Raw genomic sequence first — 22,937 nt, forward strand, 5'->3', positions numbered from 1 at the left:
AAAACATTACATATTTTTCAAATTAAAAACAAAAAAGGATAATAGAGTTCCAAAATATTACAAAAAAAAATAGAAAAAATATAGGTTTTATAAATATTCAAATATGAAATTAACATTTAAATAACCTTTGAAATTTACTGAAAAAACCATAAGTTTTACAGACGTTATAGTAAGGAATTAGCATATAAAAAAGCTTAGAAATTCACTGAAAAAACCATAGGTTTCAGGGACGTTATAGTTATTTGGACATTTGACTCCTATAAAACCAGAGAAATTCGCCCGTTGTAGTTAGTTGAGCTAACTATAACTCGCGCGCCCGCAATGCACTGGTGATGATGTCACATATTACATCACTCAAGACATGGTCAGTGACATCACTGATGACATCACTGATGACATCTCAAATGATGACATCACTGATGACATCATCCACCTGATAATCTGATGCACATACTGATGGCCTAATATAAACTTTGATACACGCACTCCAAAATACAGACTACTATTTTTGAAACCATACACACAACAATGCCAGATACTACATACCACCCACTATTTCCTAGGTCTACACTCACGTCCACTCACTTATACATGCAGTTACTCATCAATACAGTACTATAATATGCACGCATACACTTATACATACAGTCACAGTCCGCCACTCATCCATAGAGTTACTCACACACCTAGTCAGTCATGCAAAGAATCAATCACATGCCCATTTACTCATGTACAACAAACAAATGATGGACGGAATGCTGACAATGCAGACATTCTCCCCCAGTCAAGAGATCTGGGTTAAATCCATCGTTCTTTTACCCACTCCGCCATTGCATTGTCAGCATTCCGTCCATCAATTGTTTGTTGTAACGCTTTTCGCCCTAAGTGGGATGGGTATTCCCAGACGTGGGACCCGTGCTCACTACGCCACTGGAGTCAAGCTATCCTGGCTGATGACGGCTGATAGCCAGAAACCGGTCCTAGGATGCTTGATTCCGGTCCAGTGAAGACATGGCTTGGCAGTTCGGGCTGGACTGTTCCCATGAGGCACAGGGTCAAGACTGATTTGCATATGGCCATGTCTAAACTGGGGTGGTGTAGTGGGCAAAAGAACGATGGATTTAACCCAGATCTCTTGACTGGGGGAGAATGTCTGCATTGTCAGCATTCCGTCCATCAATTGTTTGTTGTAACGCTTTTCGCCCTAAGTGGGATGGGTATTCCCAGACGTGGGACCCGTGCTCACTACGCCACTGGAGTCAAGCTATCCTGGCTGATGACGGCTGATAGCCAGAAACCGGTCCTAGGATGCTTGATTCCGGTCCAGTGAAGACATGGCTTGGCAGTTCGGGCTGGACTGTTCCCATGAGGCACAGGGTCAAGACTGATTTGCATATGGCCATGTCTAAACTGGGGTGGTGTAGTGGGCAAAAGAACGATGGATTTAACCCAGATCTCTTGACTGGGGGAGAATGTCTGCATTGTCAGCATTCCGTCCATCAATTGTTTGTTGTAACGCTTTTCGCCCTAAGTGGGATGGGTATTCCCAGACGTGGGACCCGTGCTCACTACGCCACTGGAGTCAAGCTATCCTGGCTGATGACGGCTGATAGCCAGAAACCGGTCCTAGGATGCTTGATTCCGGTCCAGTGAAGACATGGCTTGGCAGTTCGGGCTGGACTGTTCCCATGAGGCACAGGGTCAAGACTGATTTGCATATGGCCATGTCTAAACTGGGGTGGTGTAGTGGGCAAAAGAACGATGGATTTAACCCAGATCTCTTGACTGGGGGAGAATGTCTGCATTGTCAGCATTCCGTCCATCAATTGTTTGTTGTAACGCTTTTCGCCCTAAGTGGGATGGGTATTCCCAGACGTGGGACCCGTGCTCACTACGCCACTGGAGTCAAGCTATCCTGGCTGATGACGGCTGATAGCCAGAAACCGGTCCTAGGATGCTTGATTCCGGTCCAGTGAAGACATGGCTTGGCAGTTCGGGCTGGACTGTTCCCATGAGGCACAGGGTCAAGACTGATTTGCATATGGCCATGTCTAAACTGGGGTGGTGTAGTGGGCAAAAGAACGATGGATTTAACCCAGATCTCTTGACTGGGGGAGAATGTCTGCATTGTCAGCATTCCGTCCATCAATTGTTTGTTGTAACGCTTTTTGCCCTAAGTGGGATGGGTATTCCCAGACGTGGGACCCGTGCTCACTACGCCACTGGAGTCAAGCTATCCTGTCTGATGACGGCTGATAGCCAGAAACCGGTCCTAGGATGCTTGATTCCGGTCCAGTGAAGACATGGCTTGGCAGTTCGGGCCGGACTGTTCCCATGAGGCACAGGGTCAAGACTGATTTGCATATGGCCATGTCTAAACTGGGGTGGTGTAGTGGGCAAAAGAACGATGGATTTAACCCAGATCTCTTGACTGGGGGAGAATGTCTGCATTGTCAGCATTCCGTCCATCAATTGTTTGTTGTAACGCTTTTCGCCCTAAGTGGGATGGGTATTCCCAGACGTGGGACCCGTGCTCACTACGCCACTGGAGTCAAGCTATCCTGGCTGATGACGGCTGATAGCCAGAAACCGGTCCTAGGATGCTTGATTCCGGTCCAGTGAAGACATGGCTTGGCAGTTCGGGCTGGACTGTTCCCATGAGGCACAGGGTCAAGACTGATTTGCATATGGCCATGTCTAAACTGGGGTGGTGTAGTGGGCAAAAGAACGATGGATTTAACCCAGATCTCTTGACTGGGGGAGAATGTCTGCATTGTCAGCATTCCGTCCATCAATTGTTTGTTGTAACGCTTTTCGCCCTAAGTGGATTGGGTATTCCCAGACGTGGGACCCGTGCTCACTACGCCACTGGAGTCAAGCTATCCTGGCTGATGACGGCTGATAGCCAGAAACCGGTCCTAGGATGCTTGATTCCGGTCCAGTGAAGACATGGCTTGGCAGTTCGGGCTGAACTGTTCCCATGAGGCACAGGGTCAAGACTGATTTGCATATGGCCATGTCTAAACTGGGGTGGTGTAGTGGGCAAAAGAACGATGGATTTAACCCAGATCTCTTGACTGGGGGAGAATGTCTGCATTGTCAGCATTCCGTCCATCAATTGTTTGTTGTAACGCATTTACTCATGTATACAGTTATACACACCAACTGCGTTATTTATACACACACCACATCACTCATTTATGCAGATACTAACACATACTTACTGTCTTATACAATCACTGATACAAGCAGACGCTTTTATACTCCCACTCCTTCAAATAACTTACTCTCACGTATATTCATTTATATACTCCAACACTCACATATACTGCCTTAAAACATATGTAGTTACTCACACATATACCAGTGAGACCTTCATTCACTCACCAACACACCCATACACACACTATCTCACCCATACAGCCCTCCCCAGATGTACTTTTGAATCCATACAACCAGTGAATCACCCACTCAGACATGTATGCACAGAGTCACACATCACACAGACCCACAGACACAGATTCTCAGGCACTCATACAGATTCTCAGACAACAAATCAATAACCCATATAGACACTCATGTAGCTACTCACCAACCCATGCAGCCACTTATACACCAACTGAGACACTAATACAGACTTCCACACAGTTTAGTCACGAAGCCCATACAATCAGTAACACATGTTCAATCACTCAATTATACAGTCAGGCATGCACCTACTAAATAATCCATTCAGAGACTTGTAAATTCACTCTTTCTTCAATACACCTTGGCATAGATATATGTGAAAAATATTTAAACTTTACAGAAACACACATTCACTGGATGATGTCATCAGTGATGTCATCAGTGATGTCATCAGTGATGTCATTGAGATGTCATCAGTGATATCATCAGTGACGTCACTGACCATGTCATGAGTGATGTAATATGTGACATCATCACCAGTGCATTGCGGGCGCGCGAGTTATAGTTAGCTCAACTAACTATAACGGGCGAATTTCTCTGGTTTTATATAAGTCAAATGTCCAACTAACTATAACGTCCCTGAAACCTTTGGATTTTCAGTGAATTTCTAAGGTTTTAAAAAAATGCTAATTCCTAACTATAACGTCTGTAAAACCGATGGTTTTTTCAGTGAATATATATATATATTTTTAAGAAGTAGTTTTAATCCCCCTGCCCTATTATGTACTAGGGTCTTACAGAGGAGGTCATGCTAATCACAGGGGTACCCCAATGCATAGTGTTCCCTAGTGTATGTAGGTGTTTTCACTGTATTCTTAGTATCTTTTAGCATAGCACTGGCTCTAGGCCTGGTTAGTCAGAGTCAGTTACCACCAGTACCCATCCGAAAAAGTTGTGGGCACAGTAGGACTTTCTGCTGCTCTGTTGGTTCTTTCTGCACATCTCTATTTCTTTCTGCACTTTTCTTCGTCTTTGTGGACTTCTGTTGCTTCTTTCTGCATTTCTCTGTAGGCATAGTTAGAAACTAGCATTTAAAAAACCTTTGAAATTCACTGAAAAAAACGTAGGTTTCAGGCACTTTATAGTTAGAAATTAGCATTTAGTGCTGCTGCAGTTTTGGCTCACCGCACTGGCTCACAAGCAGCTTGTGGTGTTGGAACCCCTGACCTGAGGTCATTCGGTTTCACATCCACAGCGACATCCACATCGAAATCAGGCCCAAAATATTATTTAAAGCAAGCCATTTTCATCAAAAGTAAACAACATAAATAACTTACAATTTACTAAAAATATTTTACACATTAAAAACATTAATAATTATAAATAATATAATTTTAAATAAACAAAAATTACAGTCTGTCTTTCGGATTAGTGTCGGACGGTCTCTCCGCCCACTGACCATCCACCGACTGACCATCTGCCCGCCATCCTAATGCGGCGGGCAGTGTTGCATGGTAAGTTGGCAGTGGGCCCACCACCGACGCACTGATGGTGGCGATCTCATCGTAATGAGACCCTAAGTATGGATAAAATGTACTACTTCCACTTCACGCAATGTAACAGTAGGCAACTGTTTCATCACACAGGGGTAAAATCTTATATTTACACTACAGTCACTGCAACAGTAGAGTAATTATTAAATTGCAGAGGGATACATTTACTATTTCCACTACACTCAATGCAACAATATGGAAAGTGTTAGATTGCAGACAGGTGAATACTATGCCCACTACACTAAGGCCCAGATTGTGAGTCTGGCGGTCTGAGGACCGACAGACTCACAAGGGTGTGGTGGTGGCAGTTCAGCCACCTCTGCACCGGCGGTCGGACCGCCCCATTATGAGTAGGGCGGTTGGACCTCCCTGGGACCACCACCGCCTACAAGGAACTGCTGTTCCCTTGCGGTGTTGCAGCAGTCAGAGGCTGCAATATGCTTGGTTGGACTGCCGCGGTCTTGCCAAGCATATTACGAGTTTCCTTTCCTCTGGCAGTGTCATGGAGGCTCCTCTTCCATGTACATCGTGGTAGAGAGGAATCAAAAGGGACCCTTCAGGGCACACTGTGCCTCCTCTGCATGTGGATGTACACAGTGGGGGGCATAACATGTGCCCTTCTGTGTGCCTGCACACCAGTTCATGCACAACATGGACATTCAAGTCCATGCTGTGGAAGAACCTTGTTGTGCAGTCCCATTGCTATGCCTTTTTCAAAGGCACCGCCACTTTTGAAAGAGGCACTGTCACAGGACTGTCACTCCGCTCGCACAGCAGACCACTGTGAAGTCATACTCTGTAAGGTGGGTAGTGGCGAGTCTCGGCAGTGTGGGGTGTTGAGGTGGAATACCACCCACTCCTGCACTGCTGAAACTCGGAATCAGGCCCTTGTGTAACAGTAAAATAATCTGTTGGATAGGGAAGGGATACAATTTACTATTTCCACTCCAATCACTACAACAATACGGAAAGTGTGGATTGCGGAGGGCTAAAATTCTCTATTCCCACTCCAGCCATTTTAACAGTAGGGAAAGTGTTGGATTGCTGAGAGGTAACATGCACCATTCCCACCACAGTAAGTGCAACACTAGAGAAAGTGTTGGATAGCAGACAGGACACATTTACTATTCCCACTCCAGTCAGTGTAACAGTAGAAAAAGTGTTGGATTGAGGAGAGGTAAAATATACTATTCCCACTCCAGTCAGTGCAACACTAGGGAAAGTGTTGGATGGGAGAGAGGTAAAATTAACTATTCCTACTCCAGTTGGTGTAACAGTAGAGAAAGTGTTGGATTGCGGAGAGGTAAAATACACTATTCCCACTCCAGTCAGTGCAACACTAGCGAAAGTGTTGGAAAGCGGAGAGGTAAAATGAAGCATCCCCACTCCATTCACTGCAGCAGTAGGGAACGTGTTGGATTTTGGAGTGGTAAAACTTAATATAAACTCAAGTCAGTGCAACAGTAAGGAAAGTGTTGGATTAGAAGAGATAAAATATATTATTCCCACTCCAGTGAGTGCAAAATTAGGGAAAATGTTGGATTGAGGAGGGGTCAAATTTACTATTCCCACTCCAGTAAGTGCAACAGCAGAGAAACTGTTGCATTGCAGAGGGGTAAAATGTATTTACTATTCCCACTCCAGTCAGTGCAACAGTAGGGAAAGTGTTGGACTGCGGTGAGGTAAAATATACTATTCCCACTCCAGCCACTGGAAAATTAGGGAAAATGTTGGATTGCAGAGGGGTAAAATGTACTATTCCCACTCCAGTCAGTTCAACACTAGGGAAAGTGTTAGATTGCAGAGGGGTAAAATTTACTATTCCAACTCCAGGCAGTGGAACACTAAGGAAAATGTTGGATTGCAGAAGGGTAAAATTTACTATTCCAACTTCAATGAATGAAACAGTAGAGAAAGTGTTGGTTTGCAGAGGGGTAGAATTTTACTATTACTACTCCAATGAGTGCAACAGTAGGAAAGGTTCTGGATTGCGCAGGGATTAAATGTACTATTCCCACTCCAGTCAGTGCGACATTAGAAACATTATAAAGTTAATTCAAAACCATAGGGGCTGATTATGATGTCGGGTGGACGGCAACCGACCGGGTGTCAGTTGCGGTCTGCCAGACATCTGTCCCTGCAGTCGCCTGCTGCATTATGATGTGGTGGGTGGGGAAATCTGGCAGAAGGACCATCCGCTGCTGTTCCTACAGGCACATGATCCCTTAATGACGATGGAGTGAGCCTTGGCTCCGCCGATGGAATTTTGATGTCTTTTTCCGATAGCCTTTTCCATGTCAGCCTTTCTGACATAGAAAGGCTGTTGGAAAATTACATTGGGCCCTCCACATGGTTTGAAAACATCCATTTTACAATGGCAGCTTGTGCTGCAGGCCTTTTATCGCCTGTTGCACAGGCAGCTATTGTGGAATAGATATTTGGATGGTCAACACTGCCAACCTTTGGTAGTACGGTTCCTTTCTGCAATGGTGTGTCCTCCCAATACTGGAAAGAGGCTCTTAGTAAATAATGATGTATATCAATATGTAAAAACAGAAATACAAATAGATTTTATTTTAAAAATTAAATAAAATAAATATGTATAACAATGTTAAATATATATCATAAATAACTACAACTATTATTATAATTGAAATATAAAATTGTATTTTTAGCATAATAACAACTAATAAGTAAAATATTATTTACATTTAAAAAACACAACACAATTAACACATACGATACAAAATGAATTACATAATTTTTATAAAATAATTACCCAAATTTAAACTTGTTATAACTTAGGTTATATTCTACCCTATACTTCAACAAAGTATCCAAATCATATCTGAAAATGTTATTTAAAATAATATCATTTTCTCATCTTACATTTTAAACTATTAGTTAAAATATTATTAATAGAACAGTGTTCCTAAAATAATTATAGTTATTTGCCACAACACTGTTTATCTTCACAAATAATCAAATCTCAATCTACAATTTATTATTAGCAATTAAGTAATAATAAAAGATCACATTTAAGTAACTATCCACCATTTACTCCCCCAGGTTTAACAACTCACACCTAATATATTATATCAAATTATTTTATGTACATATTTAACATAACTATTTTTAATTTCTATAATTAATATTATCTTTATGTATTATTTGGTATAATTAATTTCCAATATATTCTTTACACATACAAAAACTTCAACACACACCCAAAAAACATTTAATATATTACACAATGTACATATTTATTTTTCATTTAAATAAATAATATGATTGAAACATTATTTATTGGCAAACAAATATTTATTAAAATTTTCTAATTTTGTTACTTCCCACCACATACTCCTATGAAACACCCAACCCACACCTAAACACTATTAACATAAATATTTATCAATTAGCTAATTATCATTAATTACAAATCAGTTATTACTTAAATATAATTAATTTACTTCCCACAATATACACCTACAAAACGCACAACAGGCTCCAAAATTTTACTTAACAAAAAATTTAATACACAATTAACAAAATTCATTATTGATGTAATAATTATTATCAAATAAAAAAAAAATATTACTTAATTAAAATTCAATTCAATTCATCTTTATATCAGTTCAAAAGGCCATAAAAGCCAATAAAAGACATTATTCAATATAAAGCTGAAGGGGCCGATTACAATGTTGGACGGACAGCCTCCTTCCAACAGTCGGAATCTTCTCGACCATGCCAGAACCATTTCCACCGACTCAGTCGGTTTACAATCCCCCGACCGATTATGATGTTCTCGGTCAGAATGTAAACCGTGCTGTCATTCTGAATCGGTTCCGACTGGCACTCAGAGAATTCATGTTGGGTGAAACTGCAACGTACTCCTCTATGGACATAATTTCCAACCTCGCAATTACGATGGCAATTTCCAACAGCCTTTCCGAGTCAGCCTGTCCGACCAGAAAGGCTGTCGGAAGGTGAGTTTAGGGGCCCCTAGCAGGGACCCCTTCATCCTGAGGCTTCTGGTTGGGGGCGAGAGGGTACCTAAGAGACCCCTCTGTAAAACTCTACACTGTTTGGCAGGCACCATGGGTTGCCTGCAACAGGATTCAGGGTTTTACACACACACCCCATTTCACCACAGGAGCCTGTGTTGTTGGGCAGAACACAAGCTACTACAGGAAACAATGGGACCCCGACCGAACAGTGTTCAGTTGCATCGTAATCGGTCCAGCGGAACCGCTGAGCGCAAGTCGGTTGGTCCCGATTCTGAGATGTGTCAGGCGGAATGTTTCAGCGCAACATCCTAATGAGCCCCTAAATGGTTAAAAACATAAATATGATTAAAATCCAGTAAAGTTTGTGAACTTCTCACCCTATAACCATACAAAACCCACAACACACACATAAAGGTGCCGATTTCGATCCTGTAAAACCCGTGTACGAATGGTCGTACGGAGCGTATTCTCCGTCTGACTCGTAACCCGAAAAACCACCTTACAAATCCGCAAGTACGATTCGTACAGAAATGCCATTTCCGTACGAGTCGTACAAAACACAGACCGGCTAATAAATACCCACAAGTCCGATCCGGGACATCGCGTACGTGACGTCCGGACGGAGTCAGGCAGCGTTTTACGAACCAGCAAGTACGATTCGTGCCTACGTCACTCCGCACGTAGCATTTTTTACGGGAGCCCAAAACTGCCAGGAAATTGAGGACGCCGCGAAGAAGGAGCACCTGTACGTGACGGACAGCCATGGACTCCATCCTACGTGTCATCCCGGCCCTCATAGCCTACGACCTGGTGCACAGGAACTGACGCAGACGCCGCAGAATGTCAGAACAACACCCAGGGGCAAAGCTGGGGGGCAGGGGCAGGAAATATAACCCCCACCCAAGTTAACAAGTAAACATGCCCTGTACATACCTTACCTCCAGGGTCTGGTCACTTCGGGGGTGGGGGTGTGTCCACCAAGGCCTGTGTCCCGCCACAACGGAAGTGGACGTGGACGCGTCCCATCACCATAACAATAGTGGTACGCACCGTACCCACGCCTTAAGAGCGTGGGTACGGGTCGTACCATGCCTACCCCTATGTCACCCCAACAATGGCAGTACGGCCCGTACCCATGTTCTAAAGGCCTGGGTACGGGCCGTACCACCATTCTTGGGGTGACGTAGGGGTACGCGCGGTGCGACCTGTACCCACGCTCTGAAGGCCTGGGTATGGGCCTTACCCCTGCGGCACCCCAACATTGGGGGTATGGCCCGTACCCAGGCCTTCAGAGCGTGGGTACGGGTCGCACCACGCGTACCCCTACATCACCCCAAGAAGGGAGGTACGGCCGTACCCAGGCCTTTGGAACGTGGGTACGGGCCGTACCGCCATTGTTGGGGTGACGGAGGAGTACGCGTGGTACGGCCCGTACCCACGTTCTAAAGGCCTGAGTCCGGGCCGTACCACCGTTCTTGGGGTGACATAGGGGTACGCGTGGTGCGACCCGTACCCACGCTCTGAAGGCCTGGGTACGGGCCGTACCGCAATTGATGGGGTGACGTAGGGGTACGCGTGGTACAGCCTGTACCCACATTCTAAAGGCCTGGGTACAGGCCGTACCCCCAATGTTGGGGTGCCGTAGGGATACGGCCCGTACCCAGGCCTTCAGAGCGTGGGTACAGAGCGCATCACGCGTACCCCTAGGGCACCAGCACATCATTGATACAAGGCGTACACACGCCACGAATGATGGGATAGGGCCTGGTGCAGCATCTGACCAGTATATTGGGGGGGTGTATGCCCAGGTGAGCAGTGTACTGCACCAAGGGTGCAGGCGGGTGGGTGGGTGTCGTGGTACGATCCACATCTGTGGACAGAGACATAGGGGCGGGTGCCTATCACTCCCAGCAGTGCCCAGACATATGAGGGGTGGGTGCCTATCACTCCCAGCAGTGCCCAGACATATGAGGGGTGGGTGCAGAGGACTCCCAGCAGTGCCCAGACATATGAGGGGTGGGTGCCTATCACTCCCAGCAGTGCCCAGACATATGAGGGGTGGGTGCCTATCACTCCCAGCAGTGCCCAGACATGTGAGCGGTGGGTGCAGAGGACTCCCAGCAGTGCCCAGACATATGAGGGGTGGGTGCCTATCACTCCCAGCAGTGCCCAGACATATGAGGGGTGGGTGCCTATCACTCACAGCAGTGCCCAGACATATGTGGTTCCTATCACTCCCAGCAGTGCCCAGACATATGAGGGGTGGGTGCAGAGGACTCCCAGCAGTGCCAAGACATATGAGGGGTGGGTGCCTATCACTCCCAGCACTGCCCAGACATATGATGGGTGGGTGCAGAGGACTCCCAGCAGTGCCCAGACATATGAGGGGTGGGTGCCTATCACTCCCAGCACTGCCCAGACATATGAGGGGTGGGTGCAGAGGACTCCCAGCAGTGCCCAGACATATGAGGGGTGGGTGCCTATCACTCCCAGCACTGCCCAGACATATGAGGGGTGGGTGCAGAGGACTCCCAGCAGTGCCCAGACATATGAGGGGTGGGTGCCTATCACTCCCAGCAGTGCCCAGACATATGAGGGGTTGGTGCCTATCACTTCCAGCAGTGCCCAGACATATGAGGGGTGGGTGCCTATCACTCCCAGCAGTGCCCAGACATATGAGGGGTGGGTGCCTATCACTCCCAGCAGTGCCCAGACATATGAGGGGTGGGTGCAGAGGACTCCCAGCAGTGGACAGAGACATGGGGGTGTGTACATCATCCTCCGATGACCAAAACTCCATGGGGGCATGAATGCATCCACAATGTGCGACTATGTTGAGAGTGCCATGACAACACATCACTGACAGCAGTGTCCCACTCCCATGAGGATGGATGTCCTTCCCCCACTGCATGACACACCACATGTGGGTGTGATGACAAATTACACATGCATACCCACCCCTGGCAGCACAATACACACACTGAGATCATGCAACAAGACTGTATACTCATGTTAAACCCTACTAAACTAAGAGAGCCTAAGGGAACACACACTATCACACACATTCCAAGACTGATAGGAATGTACAGGTGCTGGGGCAGCCAACAAGTTGTTGCCTCCCATGGAAGGAAAAGGGTGGAGTACCCACAGATACAATGCCCACAATTGTCAGTCAGGTGCCCAAATACCCTGCAGAACAAGTAACACATGTGTGCTAGGCTGGGAGTACACACAGGCATAGTGCGGAAAAGGGACCATGTCCACATGAAGCCATGGCAACATACTCCATACACAAGTACAGTGACCACCAAGGATGGCACAGACGATGCAGGCGGAGGCATTGCTCAGCAGGCATGGCCAAAGTTGAAGGGATCCATCACACAAAAACCAAAGGAAATGATGGACGGAGTGTTGAACATTGCAAGCACTCACCCCCAGTCAACTGATCTGGGTTTAATCCATCACCATTCTTTAGCCCACTCTGCCACCCCAGTTCAGACATCACACACCAAGGAAATGTAGACACAGGTCAGCACAACCATTGGGAAACACCCTGCAGGGAAGATGTCAGGTGCCACAGAGGAAGGAACACTCCTTGGGACAATGTCACCATACAGTAAGAGCTTACATGACCAAAGATTATTTGTAGAGACCTTGTGATGGCACGCAGATACCAGGGTCCACCCCATGAGCAGCACACTACAACATTTCCCAGACACCTAACACATTATCACCACCCCAACTCATGGAGCAGCAGCACTAACAGCAATACCAGAAAAGCATTAGTGTGCAAATGAAAAACAAAATGCTTTATTCAGCATAAAAATAATATTTGAATTGAAATGTACACTATATACAAGGCCCAGAGGCCAGTCCATATGCGAACTCCTGGGGGGGACACATTGGGACGCGTCTCCCCTAGCTTGCCTGCACAGTTCAGAGTTCATTTTCATCCACAGGGGGGGGGGGCATCATGTGGGGGGGAAGGACCAGGCACCTCAGGGACAGGAGGGGCAAGGGTAGGTGTTGTGGGTGCAGGGACGGACGACTCCACCACAGGGGGTGGGGCAGCACCAAAGGTGGTGGTTAGGATGGCGCTGCACACGGTCGCAAGGTCTTCCAGCATCTCCCCTGCACCCGAAGGAACCACAGGCCCCAAGGAGGGGGGTGGGGGGGGTCGGAGGGATGGCTTGCAGCGCTACTGGGGGAGGGTGTGGACAGGGGGGGGACTCAACTCCCCTGCCTGGGGACTTCCTCGACCGCTTGCGGGGTGGTGTCACACTGGGGCTGAGGGACAGACTGGCCATGAAGGACTCTTTGTCTGACTGTTGGACAGGGGAGCTAAGGGGAGTGGTTTTGGAGGAAGTGGGTCGTGAGGACTGCGGACTCACACTGTGGCTGCGTGTCTGCCGTTTCCCCCCTGACCCAGTGGGTGTGCCTACTTCCCCCTGTGTGTGCGTGACAGGAGGTGTGCGCTTGGTCTTCCCTGTTGGTGTGCTGCCTGTGTCTGGTGGGGTGCGTGCATGGGGATGTCTGGGTGTGCTTGGGACAGGCATGGGAGTGGGAAGTGTGGATGGTGCAGGGGTGGGGGGGACGGAGCGCTGCAGGAGACCCACTAATGCCATCAGTGATGAGTCCATGGACCTCAGCAACATCCGTTGGTCAGACATCGCTGCTGACATGCCCTTTATGTACGACACCATCTATGACAGCAGTCTGGTGTGGGCATGGAGGACATTAAGCAGCGATGTCTGACCAACCTGCAACTGCTGCAGGATGTCCACAGACTCGGCATTGACGGCAGCAGGGGAGACAGGGGCAGGGGGTGCGGTGCCTGGCACGAAGGAGACATGTTGTCGCCTAGCACGGACAGAAGAGACCTGAGCAAGTGGGAGGGCGGTGATGGGAATGGAGGGGGCGGCGAGAGATGGAGTGCTGCTTTCAGCTGTGGAAGCAGCCTCCGCCCCCTGTGGGAGCTCAGCCTCGGACCCGTCAGCGTCATAGTCGGTGTTGGGACTGGACAGGTCCGCCGCCTGACTCCCCTCGCCCTCCGTGCCACTTGCTGCGCCAGACTCCCCAGCACTGGTGGCACCGGTGCTGGATCCCTCCTCCACGTCCGTGCAGGTGTCTCCCTCGGTGTCCCCCGACGATGCTGTGGGCAAGGTGAAGAGACACCTGTATACATATGACACATGAGTCCAAACTACATAGGTCACAGTTCATAGCATGAAAAGCATCATGAGTAACATCTACAATACTATGCACATATGTAGGCCCTGCACTACACAGTTGGTTGACACACCATGCCACTTGGAAACAATGGAGAGCATGACACAACAGCAAATAACTTGATATCGAATTATACAGAGAAGCAAGTGTCTGTGGACAGTCGAGCACAGCATCTGGACCACACACCGTTGCCAAAAAAGGATGAGCAGGAACCATGTCTTTAAACTTTAGACACATGCTGCAAGGCACAAACATTAAACCCTGCACAACATGACTGGGTCAATACTTGTTGAGTGTCTGTTCAGACTGTCATCACACACAGGCCAGACCTGGAAAGGAGACAGAAGGTTTGGGCATGTAGGCCTTGGCCGCACAAACCCCCCCTACCTGAGACTATGTGATTGAGACAGAGGAAGGACTTACACCTCTTCATCTGGGCTCACAAAAATGGGCTTCATGAAATCCAAAGTGCACTCTAACTACCCCTCGTGGGGCTGACCACACATATTATTGACAAACAACCATCATCAGATATTTGTACCGAGACACACAGGCACTGGCCACAGTGAGTATGCACAAGCCACATTGGGTCACCCTGTACAGTGGACACATGTAGCACACTTTACGTAAATACAAATGAGGCCAGGGTAAAATGCAACAGAGCCCAACCTATGCTGAAGACACAGAGAGTGTTGGATGACACACATGATTCCTAGGAAAAGGTGTCTCAGGGTACTGTAGTGGCCACACTGCTCCATGGTCCTGGATAGATCTGACTGCAACAGGAGCAACCGTCCCCGCACTATGCATATCTCCCTCTCATGCACATCATGTCTGAGGCCACAACATCGGTCATGCATGCTGCAAGTCTGTTCATTTCAAGCCTCACACTCCTATGTTGAGACTCAGCATCAGTGCCAACAATCATGGACCCCAAAATGACTGAACTGGACAGGGCAGAGGCAAGGTCCCAACATATGTCACAGACTACCCCCACACATGATGCTGCAAGCTTTGGGCACTTGGATTAACTGGCAGCCTAGATTACCTTGTGCAAGAGTGACTACACACAGACCAGGAAACACATGTCAAGGAGGGAAAGGGAGGAAGAACAGCACCGGGTGACTTGAGGGAACAGGATATGCACTGCACATATAAACCCTGGCAGTGTATCCAGGCGACTGAGCACTTCCAAAAGCTCGTGACACACAACAAACATACATGTACTTACCCCCTTCCTGCTGCTGCTTCTCCTGTAGCCGCCTATCCATGTCAGGGAAGACCACCGCCAGGACACACTTCATTTGGTGGGCCAGGCGCCGGCGCCCGCGGTTCTTGCCTTCTGGTGAGTCCCACAGCAGGAACCGGGCGATCCTCCTGGTCCAGCACCGGATGTCCTGCCAGCGTTTCCTCACCTGTGCCAGGCGCCGACTGCGACCCTCCACAGATCTCACGGCCCTGACGGCCCGCTTCCAAATCTCCCCCTTCTCGTAGGCGGTTACCTGTGAGGATGACAAAGTGAGACAACATCACTACACCTGCTCCATGTCACAGAGACACACATTTGAACATCTTTGATATGTTGAACCGGGCATAGTATGCTGCCAACGAATAGCACCTTTGTCATAGTGACATTAGGCTCAGTGGAAGCCCCAATGCACTACATGGCATTGAAAGTACACAGGTGGCATGAGGGTTGCGACTCACTCCCTGATCATGGCACACACTGGACATCACAAGCAACACAAAGCTGATGGCCAGCACCTCCAAGCAGTCACATGCCCCAGGCCACTGACCCAACAACAGCAGACTACACAGACACACACAGGCACAGATCATTCACCTGCCAGTGGCAACAGCCGATACAAACCTCACTCTGCACATGTGCCACTTGCCTGGGGGGTGTCACGGGCGTGGGGCTAGCCAAGCAAGTCAGACACACAGCACGGCTTACTTCTCACATCAGATGGGTCGAGCTGTTGCCTCCTCCATGCATCTGTGGTGCAACACTCCACATAGACACTCACCCACATGACAAGGAACATTCACACACATCAATGTCCAGATCATTTGGGCACTCTCACCACAGCTCCACTCAACTCACACACATCTGTGGGTACAGTCACCTGTCACACGGGGGGAACACTGAATCACCTCAGGACTATAGAACAAGAAGGGCCAAGAGGATTAGCTATGCTGAATGTGCCATGCAGCATGCAGTGAATGTCACAGTAAGCACAATGCAAGTGAGGAGTGCACACATGAACCACATCATGCTCTGCATGACAGACATGAGCCATTCCCCCCCCCTGGTACCCACTCTAAACAACATTTCATGTCTGTCACACCTGGACACAATGTAAGAAGTGCCAGTCACAAAAAGAAGGGGCACAGTCAAAGGTAGCGGAGTCAGCACTCACCTGCACAAGCAGCAGCAGTGGTGTCGAATCAAAGGTTGTGCAGGCAAGTGCCCTCTCATGGGTTCTGCCTGACTTATATCTGCATTGCTGGCCTATTTCAGTAACAGGAGTGCAGAGTGATTGGTCAGACTCCTTTGCATCCTACGTTTCCTCCAATCCCTTTAAACATACACCAGTGACAGCATTAGCATTTTTTCGAATTTGCAGCATCATGTCAAGTCAACAACCACTTTGCAACAACTGCTTTTTCCAGGCCACATGATGGAAAAATAAGAACTTCAAACTGGGTATCCATGACAACCAGCATGCATGTAGGCCCTAATACTTGTCCTTTATGTGTCCCCATTGTAAATTTCAAATCCCCACACAGGTACGGTGCGTTTCACACATACCCCTAGGGCACCACTGCTCTAGTGCTGCGGGCCGTACACGCGTGTGTAGGGCCCGTAGCACTATGGTGGTGTTGCCGTACGTGTACGCCATAGTGCTATGGGCCGTACACGCGTGTGTAGGGCCCGTAGCACTATGGTAGTGTTGCCGCAGGCGTACGCCATAGTGCTACGGGCCGTACACACACGATGCTGGGTGAGGGTGCTGGGGTACGGTGTTGGGGTATGGTGCGTACAGGTACGGGGCTGGGGTACGAGCCTGGGGTGCATCGCGTACAGTTGGGGGGCTGTGCTAAGGTGTTGGGGTACAGTGCGTAAAGGTGCGGGGCTGTGCTACGGTGTTGGGGTATGGTGCGTTCAGGTACGGGGCTGGGCTACGGTGTTGGGGTACGGTGCATACAGGTACGGGGCTGGGCTACGGTGTTGGGGTACGGTGCGTACAGGTGCGGGGCTGTGCTACGGTGTTGGGGTACGGTGCGTACAGGTACGGGGCTGGGCTACGGTGTTGGGGTACGGTGCATACAGGTACGGGGCTGGGCTACGGTGTTGGGGTACGGTGCGTACAGGTGCAGGGCTGTGCTACGGTGTTGGGGTACGGTGTGTACAGGTGCGGGGATATGCTAGGGTGTTGGGGTACGGTGCGTACAGGTGTGGGGCTGTGCTACAGTGTTGAGGTACGGTGCGTACAGGTGCGGGGATGTGCTAGGGTGTTGGGGTACGGTGTGTACTGGTGCAGGGATGTGCTACGGTGTTGGGGTACGGTGCGTACAGGTGTGGGGCTGTGCTACGGTGTTGGGGTATGGTGCGTACAGGTGCGGGATGTGCTACGGTGTTGGGGTACGGTGCGTGCAGGTGCGGGGCTGTGCTACGGTGTTGGGGTACGGTGCGTACAGGTACGGGGCTGGGAGACGGGCCTGGGGTGTGGCGCATACAGGTGGGGGGCTGGGGTAAGGTCCTGGGGTACGGGGCGTACAGGTGCGGGGCTGGGAGACGGGCCTGGGGTGCGGCGCGTACAGGTGGGGGGCTGGGGTACGGTCCTGGGGTACAGGGCATACAGGTGCGGGGCTGGGAGACGGGCCTGGGGTACGGCGCGTACAAGTGCGGGGCAGTGCTACGGTGTTGGGGTACGGTGCGGAGGGGGGTACGGTGCTGACATACGGGGGTACGGGGCTGACATGTGCGGGGTGAGGGGGGCTGTACGACTCGTATCCGGGCACAATAATAATTGAATCCCAAAACCACAACACGCTACACGCTACAGTACTAAAAATCACAACATTTTTATTAAATTAAATATAATGACTACTAAAAATGCAACAATTATATTAAACAACATAAACAATAATTATACAAAAAATTGGCATCATGTTCATTTAAAATATATACTAAAATAAATGACAATAATTAAAAAACAATATTATTAACAGCTATATTTGTATAAACAATATTAATGAACTTGATATTTTCAAAATCAATTTTATTTACCTTAAAATCGATATTCTTGTCAAAGATATTCTTGCAGACGATATTTCCATATCACAATATTTTGTACATGATATTTTGGTAGGACGATTTTTTGGTTTAATGTTTTGTCTGCATATCGATTTGAGGCTGACCGTGATGCAGGGTGGGTCGGATTCACCAGTGAAAGCTTGGAAATCAAAACGTTTGAAAAAGATTCTAAGTCCCACTTCACAAAGAGCCTTTGTCACTTCTTTGGAAGAAACATCTTCTCTCTGTGGGATAAAGCTGAAATTCAATCTCGCACTGTGGAACTACTGGTCAGGTACTTTTTCACAGTAGTTCCTGCTGAAGATATGGAGGAAATGTTTTTAAAAGTTTACAGAGGTTTCTGCTGCCCAAACAATCACAGCAGTACAATTCTAAGGCCTTTAGGACTTTAGGGAAAGGTGACACAAACAATGCTCTTGTATCGATGATAAGATAAATGAAGAAAAGAATTCCATGTCATTGAAGAAGAACCATTTCCTGAGTTTGTGGCAATGTTGTTACCCCAAACATTTTCTTGAGTATCACACATTGATTGCATTGCATTGCATACAAATTGAATGCTGAACTATTCGATTGTGATATACAAATTCAGATTCGGTAGAGTAAGAATATGTGTCCCATCTACACACCAACTCATCTGTTTAAATTGAGGAATCTTATTGAAGACTAGATTAGTGTTGTTCAGTTGCTGTCGAGTTTTTGGAAAAGTAATGCACACAATTATTTTTTGCAACATTGCATATAGAAATTACCCAAACACCTAGATAAAGCACTTTGAGAAACCCCGCTTCCCTCCTGTAGCAAACAACCTGGATAAGATTGACCTCACTTCTAATCTGATAAGATGATAGATCAGCTGCCTGCTCAACCATTATGTGCACTGTATCTCCTCTTCCTTCTGATCAAAAAATATTATCCTGAGTCTAAACATTGACTGTCTCCTCCTTCTCCTATGGTGTGCTGCTTGAATCCTCATATGCCTTGCCACAGCAGAAAACATAGACATTTTGGAAAAACATATCTGTTTTTTGCCTATCTTTCCTAGTTTGCACCTGGTTATCACACACTTCTACTCGGTGGTAATTTGCGAATACAAAAACACCATATTGCAAATATTTGCTATTTGTGCATGTGTGACAAAATTGATTTCCAACTGGCCGTTATGTAATCATAGTTTGTTAATTGCAAGATGTACTCACAATTTTTTGAGTCATTACCTATTTGGCTCACCATGTAGATTTCGCGGTTTTTCTAATTTCAAACTAAAACACATTCTGGGCCTGATTTCGATGTCAGGTGGAATTCCATCTGCCCGAACGGCTCGGTCCATGGACTGACAAACACCCGGTCAGTGGTCCCCAACCGCCTCATTAGGATGGGGCCGAACACTATTCGGTCGCATTCCTATATTTCACTATGGCAGCATGCATAAACCATGCATGCTTCCATAGTGAAATGAGAGGTGCGGTTCATACTTGCACCCCGTGGCATTCCTATATTTCACGATGGCAGCATGCATAAACCATGCATGCTTCCATAGTGAAATGAGAGGCGCGGTTCATACTTGCACCCCGTGGCATTCCTATATTTCACTATGGCAGCATGCATAAACCATGCATGCTTCCATAGTGAAATGAGAGGTGCGGTTCATACTTGCACCCCGTGGCAGCCATGTCAAGGTGTCTGCCACAAGGTGCAGGGATCAAATAGGGCCCTCCTCAGTCTCCAACCGAAGGCCGTGCACCAAAGGGGGCCCAGCTGGGGGCCCCCCAAATATGCTTACTGACATGGTTTCCAAGTCGGATGGACTGACATGGAAACCATGTTGGAAACCGTGCATTGTAATCTCAAGGATGGAAAGGCCCGCCCTTGAGATTACTAGCCAGCTTCCAACTGGTGGACAGGCTCTCTGAGCCGGTTGGCCAGGCAGAATGAGTGGCCGCTTTCTTTTCTGACCGCCTCCATCATAATGAGGCGGTCGGAGTCGAAACTGAGCTGCACATTACAATGCATAATCGGTCCCTCTGTGTTTGCAACTGGTTAACAAATTGCAAAACTTTTGTACATTGGACCTATATGTGAAATATAAACTAATTCTCCTCGACACACAGCACGATCAGAAAATAGCACATTGTAATACATATGATAAATATTCATACATGTGTTATACATTAGGGCAGTGAGCAATAATCTTCTTTCCACGGTCCAGTGATAATAGATTTGTGCTCAATAGGTAAGTTCTCCATTATCCATATTGTAGTTTTCATTTACACATACTACATATATGTGTAAATGAAGAATGTATGATAAACTAGATATTTTTATTATGTATTCCTAACCCAAAAATGCTCATGGTTGGTACGTCTTTAGCTAACCTACTTTATGGAGTAGGTGCCAATTTGAAATTACATACCTCAAGTGAGTTTTCATACAATAGCATGAGTCATTTATCCATTATGTTTAACATATTTCCAATTACTTAGAATACGGGAAGTTTAAGTCATTTTGGCCACACTTACACATTTGAGAATTGTCAGTTTGCAGAACGTCCACTGAAACGTGGGTAATGTTCCATCAGCCATGTTAAGAGTGAATTCTTGACAATGCACTCTTAATATGTCCACCACTATGTGGCAGAAGTAGTGCTCGGCCGAACTCTAAATAAGGTCCTTGGTCAAATGTTTATGGTAGGATTGTAACTGAGTTCTGTAGGTTCTGTTCATTAGACCTCATCCACTCTATGTTCTGTGCGTTAGACCTCATTCACTTACCAAGATCTGTGTACTCACACACAGGGCAACGTGATGAATCTACCCCCAACAATGGGGGTGAAGATTCACAGTCCCTGGCCCGGGAGGAACCTGATCCCACCCGCAGCGACGCCTCTCAAAACTCCACGGATGACCCCGACCGACCTGGACCCTCTGGTGTCCAAGCCCCTGCAGAACCTGGTTCAGGACCATCTGTGCCAACCACCACCCCCATTCCTGCCACATCCCAGGAGACACCGAGGAGCCCTGCCCGCAGTGAACAACTGAGCCAGTCTGACCAGGAGGGACAAGGAGCGCCGGGCACCCAGGAGGAGGCAGACACCACTGCCACTGTCATCCCTCAGGGGTCCCGTAGACCCGATGTGCCCACAACGGCAGGCCAGGCTCGTGTGGGCAGGGGTGTTGGGAGTGGAGGCAGGCGGAGGCGAGAACCTGACCAGCCAGCTGCAGGGACCGGTATGTCACACAAACACAACATCATGGATGCATACCGGCATGACACCAGGGAGTTCAGCCAGGAAGTGGTGACCCTCACAGAGATCAAGAACAAGCAGGCCGAGCAACAATCCAGTCAACAAAAACACCAAGGACGGATGGAGGCAAGACTGGTTGAGCTCCTGGCAGTGCAAAGGGACATAAGCCATTCACTCCATCGGATCGCCGACAACATGGGCAACCCTCCCTGTGCCACCAGGCGAAGACCACCACCAGCCACCGGGAGGGAGGAGGAGGAGGATTCGTCTAACAGTGCGTCCCAAACATCGTCAAGGCCTGCATCTGAGGGTCCCCCGAGGAAGGTGGGTCGTCCACGGAAAAGACCGTGAGAGGCAGCGGCACATCCACATCTCCCAGGTCACCTGGCCTGGCACCTGGCCTTCATGTGCGACAGCATCACCTCATTGACTGACATCATCTGCCACATGGACCTGCTGGTCACAGTCTGACTAATGATGCCAAACACTGTGGTCTGGACTCTGATGACTTCAAATGGCAAGGATCCCATCTCCCCCTGGGAACTTTGGATTCTATGGTCCCTGCATTGCACCTTTTTCAGTGCACAAATCACGCCACAGAGCTATAATTAAATAATTAATACGTGAAATTTTATGTTGCAGTCATTTAGCATGAGTCCACAACATACGTGTGGGGATATGTCAAAGTATGCCTGAGTGTGGAACTAACTCCAGCCATCCATACACTTGGATCTGAGTCCGGTCGAGGACACACATGTGTCTCAATGTATCACCAAATACAGACATGGAGCCCAATACTCACCTGTGATGGCCTCAAGCTGCTGAGGAGGGGCTTGCAATACTGCTCAGACAGACCAATTTGGAAGAGTATCATGAAGGTGTAGAGGTCATGGGTCATGTTGATGTGCCCGGAGAGGGAGTCCCAGGTCTGTTTGGCGAAGTGGGAGAATGATCTCCTGCATGCAGTTTTTATGTGGATGTGATGAATGGTGGCCAGGGCAAGGTGGGCTGCATGGAGTTGGGCCAACAGGGTGAGAGATGTCCAAGGTTTGTTTTGGGTCTGGGGTTGTGGACTGCCTCCTGAGTGTGGTTGAGGAGTCTGAAGGTGATCCTGCAGCAGACAGTAAGCCATTCTAGCTATCTCAGGTGGACGGTGATGTGGCTGGGGCTGGGGA

This window comes from Triturus cristatus, chromosome 3_2 (assembly GCF_964204655.1).
Source record: "Triturus cristatus chromosome 3_2, aTriCri1.1, whole genome shotgun sequence".
Lineage (NCBI taxonomy): Eukaryota > Metazoa > Chordata > Amphibia > Caudata > Salamandridae > Triturus > Triturus cristatus.